This window comes from Lygodium microphyllum, chromosome 20, assembly GCF_053477565.2.
Source record: "Lygodium microphyllum isolate KBCC chromosome 20, Lygodium_microphyllum_v1.1.10, whole genome shotgun sequence".
Taxonomy (NCBI): domain Eukaryota; kingdom Viridiplantae; phylum Streptophyta; class Polypodiopsida; order Schizaeales; family Lygodiaceae; genus Lygodium; species Lygodium microphyllum.
Window position 1 is genome coordinate 88,116,876 of NC_141154.1, and position 9,019 is coordinate 88,125,894.

The window sequence follows — 9,019 nt, forward strand, 5'->3', positions numbered from 1 at the left end:
ATCATAAACATAAAGTTGTGCAAATCTTGGCCTTTCTTGTCATTGCACATTAGAAAGCAAAGGGCCTATACGATGATAAATGGAGCCATGCACTCTAAAGGTATAAGAATTCTCCGCAACCAGACAAAAACTCATCAACATTGGCACTAAATGATACAAATGCAAGAGCACTATTATACGCTCGTATATTATTCTTAAATACTCTACTTTGAGAATGCATACCATGCAACAAATCATACAATGGCTACAGTGGACGTTGCAACGCTGGCAACATTACTTTTCCATTTCGACAATAATGTTTACCAAGTAAAACTGATCCTTGCACTTGAGTCTCACATCTCCACAATTTAGCCAAACATTACTCACACATCTTAGAAAGACTTCCCATGGAATGCACAATTAGGTCTTGAAATAGCAATATTGTAGTTGCAGGATGAATATCCATTGCATGTAAAGCATGCAAAATGGAACAAAAACCTCCACTTTGAGGGCTAAAGGTTAGAGCATTATTGACACACAACTCATTTAATCACATGTTTTCCTAGATTTTGGCTATTTCTAGTATTGGAATTATAATTCATAGCAAAAGCAAATTGTTGCTCAATCAATTCACTATTCCTATCTAGAATCCCCATGCGAGAATGCATATTTTGCATACTATGTGGGCTACTCTGAACTCCCTCATGAATCACACTATCGTGATTTAGAGCTTCTCTCTGTGAAATATTTTGGCACCCAACTATAGGTGGATTCCTTATGCGAGAAGTTGACGGGGACACCTGTCCTTTTCAGACGTCATATTAATTTAATGTGCACGTGGGCGATTCTGTAAAATACATATTTAAATTAATGGGTGTTTATGAGTTTAGATTGCACTCGTATTAAATTAAGGTTAGGATAGAGTTCCAACCTATTTATTTATTTTGTAGTTGAAGACTGCTAGGTATTCACTTTTGTGGATTTTATCTTATTATTTTCTAACAATTGTAAATGCTTCAATTGATGTGTAGAGCAAGCAAAGATGGCGTTGGGAAGCACCGGCGGGGTCGGGCGATGGCGTGTATTCAGATTATCTAGAAGAATTATTATTTTTGATGGGCGCGCGTCTTATCATAAAGGTGTGGCGTCAATATTTATTTAGGCACGCTTATTTATTAAAGCATTTGATAAATATTTATTATTTTTTATGCGCATAGATGCTTGGTAAAAATATTTCATTATTTGACATTGTATTTGGGCACAACCCGATTTTGGATGCCCAAATGCTTTATAAACTCTTTATTTGGGCAAAAGAAAACACAAAAGCCAAAAGCATGCTAATTGTAAATTGGGCTATTTTTGAGCTTGGAGATTAATAAATTTATAAATACATACCTCATGAAGTGCTCACACAAGGCATGGGAGGAGATTACATCCAATTGGTCTTTTTGTCTCATGTTGTGCAAACTATTTTCTTGCTTTAATGAAGCTTTTGTAGAGTTCTTTGTTCTTAGGGACCTTTCGGAGTTCACTATGCACGCATACAGTATCCGATTTGTGCACCACTCTCTCTCTCTCTCTCTCTCTCTCTCTCTCATAGTTATGGTCTTTATTGGCCTTTTTTTATTTGGATTTGGCCTAATTTTGATTGTGACTACTAGTGTTTTAAAGTGCATTGACACGTGCTTTTTGTAATGTTGTGTGCTTTCTTTTTATGAAGTTGCATTTCATGGTCTAAGAAATTATGCAGTACTTTTGATGTGACAAACTTAAACTAAGCTAGAATAAATGTATCAAGTTTAAAGATTAACTTATAGAAAAATTTATTATCTCTTGCAATTTGTGAAGAGATAACTCAACTGCTATTTTCATCATAGCAAAGGTAATTCTTGAATCTTCATCAAGTCTTTGCTAAGTACTTGCATAGTTTCGTGATTGTTGGTGTTGGAAATTATTTAAGAATCCTAATGTTTTGGGTATAGTGTGCATTCCTATTGAATGATATATTTGGGTTTGAGTTATAGGCTTGGGGGATCACTTGTTAGTTAGACAGCTAGAATTTTTCTTTGTCTCTCTTTGGATAAGATATCTAATTATATATAGAATATATAAATATATAATTTTTATTTTGACTACTAGCATTCCTTGCATGTAGCACTGTGCCGATTTAAATAAATTACTGGAGTGTTTTGAATTATGTGATTCTAGATTGATTCTACTTTTAAGTCTTTTTGAAAATACTAATCCCAATCAAGTCTCTCCTTGAAAGAATGCATGGTCTCTCTTGGCGTGTAGGCTTTGTGAGAATCCAATCAATATGGGATTTTCACATCGGTAAAGTAGCAAAGATTATGTATTGCATGTTCATAGGCATAGAGTCAACTCTATGTGGCATAGACAACGACAAGTTGCTAGGCTTAGGACTCGAATGATTCCGCTACGAAAAAAACATGGTCGAAGGGGGCACAAAAAGATGTGTAGTTACGAATCCCGGCAAATAAATAGTTTTATGGAATCCACCAAAAAATCTCACGGAATCCACTGTGGAATATGCCTCTAGTTTTACGGAATCTACCATGGAATATGCCTCATGGCATCACACCCCTAGGGTGGGATAGCAATTGTCCTCAATTGCTATTAGCTCAATGTGGAGCAAGTAGTGAGGGGTAAGCACTTAGGTTGCGGTGTGCATCCATTGGGCTTCTTCAACAGTATGATTTTTAAACTTAACCAAATATCTAGAATATCTACGGCTAGTTCGAGTGGTCATAAAGTTAGTTTCTAGAATAGTTCTAGGTTCAAGAATTTTAGTTTCTTCTTTTAACGAAGAAGGGTTTTCATAGATAGGGTGGACAGGTAATTGGCCTCTAAAAGGTCGTAACAAACTAATATGAAAAGTATTATGTATCTTAAAGTGTTGGGGTAGTTCTAATTTAAATGCATTGCCATTGATCTTGTGAATTATTTTGAAAGGTCCATAAAATCTAGGTGCTAATTTAATAACAGGGTGTTTCTCAACACTTTGCAATCTTCTCTTTTCAATGCGTAACCATACATAATCATCAATATTGAAAGTCATGGATTTTCTTTTGTTTACTGCAGCACAGAGGATCGGAAAATGGAGCAGAAGTGCGGGAAAAATGGAAGAAGGAGATAACCAAAAAGGCAAAGGACAAAGGAAGGAAAAGGCGCCCCGGATGGAGGTCAAATCCTGAAAATTTGAATGATGACCTCTCCAGAAGGCTTCAGTGTCACCTCGAGAAAAGAAAAGAGTAAAAGCGCGCCATTAAATATGAAGGCGCTCCCGAATCCTTGTGGAGCAAGTAATTATTTTGATTTATTGTTGAATATTAGAGTAGGACCATCCATCTCCATCTCTGGTTTTGGTTTTTGTTGCATTAGGTTAAGATTAGGATAGGAAAAAGAAGGAAAACAGAAGGGTTCTGCTGCTGTTGGAAATAGGAAAATAGGGGCATAGATTTAAATTTCTGGCTGGAAGGGAGTGATGGATTAATTTCTGAGGTTACAGCAGGCTAGGATGGGGCAATAAGAGGCCCAGGGAATCAAGAAACACCATATTTGACATTCTGCCTTTTGAGAAGAGAGTGAGCTTGAGAGCCAGGGAGAGAGCAAGAGAGAGGGAGCTGCAGGGAGATTGTGAAGTGCTGATCGATTTGAGCGTCACATCGCTTCAAGGTATGCTAGACAGTTCCCTCTATTGCTTTGCACCTATTTGGAAGGCACGGCACGATTCCGTGGAGTAGGTGTTGACCTTGAGGCATTGCGTGCAACCTGTGGGCCGTCATTTGCGCCATCAGACCAGGCCCTCTGAGTCCAAGAATAGAACTGTTCGATTCCTGGAGTCGGACCGTCCGACTCTGAAAATTGGACCACTTTTTCGATCCGACTCCTAGAATCGGACCAGTCCGAAAATCGGACCACTTCGTCCGACTACTATAATTGGACCTAGTATTAGAATCGGACCTAGTGCCAGAATCGGACCATGTGTCCTAATCGTGGATTTGGACCACCCGATCCATTGCAGTAATCGGACCAAAGTAGAATTTGACCACCGTTCCTAGTGTGAAACTCAAACCAGCCCGTCTGGTTCCCAGGATCGGACCAGCCCGTCTGATTCCCAGCATCGGATCAGCCGGTCCGATTCCCAGAATTGGACCAGTTCACCAGAACTCTAACTAGAAGGTTTTTAAGCTTGTTCCACAGTCCTGGCCACTTTGGTCACATCCCTGATCCCCCAGGAAACCCAGTTTGGCCCTTGGAAGCCAAAGGCCAGGCGGGATAACCAAGGACGCACCTCGAACAACTAGACACTGAGCAGACCAAATTTAGAAATTGACTTGACGTTCGGCGACCAGCCAACCAACCAACCCTGAAGCAGAATAGAGAATGCAGCAGGGACTTTCAACAGAACTTTAGATTAGCCAGAACCTGTGCTTAGAGCCACATTAGGCTACGAACGTGAGGCGAAGAGTGGAGTTTGCATTGAGCATTTCGTGCATCCGCACCTCAATTTTTGATTTCATCACCTAAGGTGCACTACAAGAAAAGAAAAAGCCTGTTTTCGCACAGAGCACTAGAAAGCACGAAGCACAACTTGTGAATAAGATTGACGACTGCTTCCAATAACAAGAAGCTCATCAGGAGACATAATAACATCAAGGAACCCACTACTAGGAGAAGATCCCAAAACATAGTTGGCTACATGAGAGCCCCATTAGTAGGACCCTAAGAGGACACGAAGATCCGGAAGGCGACAACATAGAGGATCGGATGCTGCCGGACCTACTCAAAATGATCGACGACCTTGTGGAGCTGGAAGTGGGAGCAATGTCAGGATCATGAGGTGGACAAGGAGAGGACCGACTGGACTTGGGAGAATTCCCAGTCATAGTGCAGGAGTTAGTCAATGAGTATGACTTGTTGACTAGGACGGTAGTTCAGGGCAGGCCAGTAGAGGAAGTGGTAGCAAACCTAGAAGAGGAAAGAAAAGCGATCAGAAAGGCGCTAGATAGCATAATTGCCTATAACCACGAACAAAAGGCTAGGAAACTCCAACAAGATGTAGACATGTACGAGGCCCGACGTGTGCTAGCCTTGGTTGGTGCAGCCAAAGCAGGACCAAATGTAGAGAGAGAGCGAGTAGTAGAGGCTAACTTATCATTGAGTGAACTTGTAGCTAGGCGGCTCATGGACAACACGTCCGCTGAGCAGAGCGCAACAGCATTAGCCACATCATTACTCTTGGGATTAGGGGTCACGCAAGGGGCAAAGGGGCAATCTAGGATCCCTGTTGTAGCAAAGTAACTAGACAAGTATGAACCTAGCAATGACCCATATAGCTTTGTGGAGCAGTTCGAACAAGTTTGCGAAGCAAACGGTCTCACGGACCTTGCACAATGCTCTCAAGCTTTCGGGCTGTGTTTAGGTGATAAGGGGAGAATTTGGTACACTAGTCTAGATGCAGCCGAGCGCACGAACTTTGCCCATCTTAAAGACCATTTTATCAAGTGATTCTCTGAGGCAGGGTACTCTGACAATCTCATTTTCCGATTGATGAATGTCAGTCAGAGGGAAAAGGAAGACGTAAGAGACTACCTCACTCATGTGCGTAGCCTTTTCAAGAGGATCCAGGCCAATGAGCGACCTAACGAGAAGGCTGTGTCTACCGTGTTTATAAATGGAATTCGAAGTGAGGAGCTCTACAAGGCCTTGGCTTGTAACTCCACCCTACGCAAAGATGTGTTAGTTGGAGTTTTTGAAGAGACAATAAGGGTGGACGATCAGGTTAGGGAGCGAAGCATGAGGAACTCCAGTCGGGACAGCACAAGCCAGAGAGCTCTAGAGCGGACAACAGCTTTGGGAGAGAGAGAGAACTCTAGCATACAGGATAAGAGAAAAGGTATTGACCAAGGCGGCCAGGAGCTAGCTGAGGTAAGAATGGAGCTTGCAAAGAACAGATAAGGAAGCATGTGCAGTCTCATGTGCAGTGTATACACTGTGGTGGAAACCACCTCCCAGCCGAGTGTCAAGATCCTAGATCTAGGCGTGCTTGAACTGCTGTAGGTTCGGTCATGACGCATTGCATTGCAGATTGCCAAGGAGATTCCCGTATGCGCAACAATACAACCCTCCATACTTAGGCAACAAGCCACCTAACCTCTTTGGTAGGGGAGCCTAGCTAGCACTTCTAGCACCAAATGACGCAAGACCTATGTAACCTAACCACCGAGTGACGCTCCTGTTCACTACGTGGAAGAACCTAGTGAAGAGGAAACCTATGTGAACCCATACATCTCCTATGATGAGGAAGGAAATCCAGTTCTGAAGGACTATCAACCAGTGCCGGTAATGGCACTAGGTAGAGGAAGGGGCAGAGGATTTGGAGGACCAAGCCAGGATCCAATCTCATGCTGGACTTGCAGTCATCTAGGCCATATTTCATCACACTGCCCGGAAAGGGAACAGATAAACAAGGACAAAGCTGACCTTCGATGCACCGAGTGTGGAGTCACACACCTATTTCCTGACTGTCCTAGACGGAAGCCATCAGCTAGTTCTGCCAATGTGCACTCTGTACCCTTGGGGCTATTCGGTGTGGAGACCTTTGGCAGTGAGGATACGCCCATCCCACTGCATGTCATGATGCGAGCATAGACAAAATGAACAGGCATCTTGTTTCCTGGGCCAAGTAACCTGGATGCAGCCTCGTTGGGAAAGAAAAGCCAGAGGAGAAGGAGAAAGAGAACATGCGCAAAGTTTACCCTCAAGACTGAGGAAGCTACAACTTTAGTGGTGGGAAAGGGGGTCACTGATGCAGAGGCAAAGACCTCAGCTCCTAAGACAATGGCACTAGGGAGTGCCAAGGTAGGGGAGTACCCCCACCCTAGACGTCAACTCGAGGCTATAGCCAAAGTTAAGAAGTGGGTCAAGGACGCCCAAGAACACCTTAAAGATGTATAACCCATAATGGAAGACTGAATGGAAGACCTCTCTAGTGTGAGTATACCCGTTTCACCATCGCGACCTCAATCGGGGAACGCACCCACACCATGAGAGATGCCATAGAGCCAAGACCAAGAAGAAAATTGTCAACAAGCTAACCAAGACATATGGCCAAAGAATGCTGACCAAGGAGCAAGCCAACCACCCAGCAACCTCTTCACTACTTTAGTAATCACCCCAGTAACCGTGAACCTGGGAGATTTGCTTCGGCAGCACCCTCCTTTATGGCAAGAATTAAGGCACTGGGTGGAGGGAAAAGGGGAGTATACTGCCGCTGACTTGCAAGAGCAGGACGCAATCACGCAGATTCCAAGTCTAACGCTACACTCGGCTCCAAGGTCACTACACGTCAATGCTTTCTGAGAAGGCACGGAGATGCATGCAGTCTTACCTATCTTAGCCTTGGGGGATGCAACACGAAAAGGAATCGTAGACACATGCGTTGGGGTCAGTGTCTTGAGCCACGCAGTTCTACATGCCTGGGGAAACCCACATGTGGAAGCGGCTAGGTTCAATGTTACATTGGCTAATGGAATGAAGGTCAGACCATTTGGGGTCCTAAAGAACTGGCCAGTGAAGGTCGCAGGAGTGCAGTTTTTCGTGAAATTCATTGTCATGAAGGGAGTGGACTTCGACATACTGCTAGGCCGACCCTAGATGAGGAACACGCGAGTTATTGAAGATTGGGGGAACAATCTCATCTTCTTGGGGAATAGGACAAAAGCGGTAAGGGTTGAGATGGACACCTAGAAGACTACCCCAGCCGACCTCGATGCTATCTCAAGCATGCTAAAAGGTGATGCCCAAGCAAGCAAATCCTATGGGTCATTGACCAAGTACATCCCTTGCCCTGAGGACGAGCGGGATTGGATGCATGTCTTTGCAATCGTTGACCTACCATTCTCAAATGAAGAAGAGCTATATAGGTAAGCTATGAAATCACCAAGCATGCCAGCAAAGGAGCCCATCATGCCACTCTGCATGATGGCAGGAAGCTCACGTGACCCAAGGAAACCAGTCTCGTTCCATATCCCCACCAACAAGCTCGAGCTTTAGGAAATCATAGAGTGCCTAACCGATAAATTGAAGGGCAACATGGCTGCTAATCTAAAACCCCTAAGTGATCTCTTGGCTGGGCCTGAGTGGAAGTGGCAAAAGTCACGATCTTAACCAATTATACAATTGGGCTTTAGTCATTGACGAAGAGGAGATTGGAGAGGAAAACCTGGGGGATGAAGAGCAGTCAGAGGGGAAAAATTTCGATGATGAGGGGTACGAGCACTGTCGCTCTGTGGGGGATGAGAGTGAAGAAGAGTTAGACATGATAGAATATGACACTGAAGGGAGAGCAATCAAATAGATCAAGGTAGACTCTAGGCCTAGAACGGAAAGGACAGGCTGGAATGAAAAAGGAGTCATGCTAATGGAGTGCGATAGGTCCTGGTTGGAGCACGTGGGAGCCATGGATTACAAGCAAGCAGGGGTGGTGCAGCCACTGATAGCTCTAATACTGAAGACAGATTCACCTACTGAATTACGACCCCCTAGCAAAACTCCTTCCTCAAGTGAGGGATGTGAGTTTAACTCGGAGTCTGAAGTCAGTACAGAGAGTGATCCCGAAACACCCCAACCCTCTAAGGTCAAACGCACCAAAGGGGACTCGCCAGTACACCTAAGGTGCAAACAGCTAAGGGAGGAGGCCAGGAAGCAAACTAAAGACTCAGAATCAGTGAGGCAAAATAAGCTGTAGGATCTCCCCAAACGCTTCACGAAGTTTAAGAAGGGTGATAGAGTGGCCATTTTGCTAGGAGCAAAGAGACAAGGGCAAGCCAGTGAACCAATTGAGGGACCTGCCAGGGTCAAGGAAGTCGACCTGGCAGGGGAAGGCGAGAAGCCTCGATCTGTGTTCATTGCTGATGACCTGACCAAGGATGAGGAGGCTAGACTTGTTGCTCTCCTATGAGAGTATGTCGATGTGTTTGCTTGGTCCTTGGAGGAACTTAGAGGAGTCGATCCT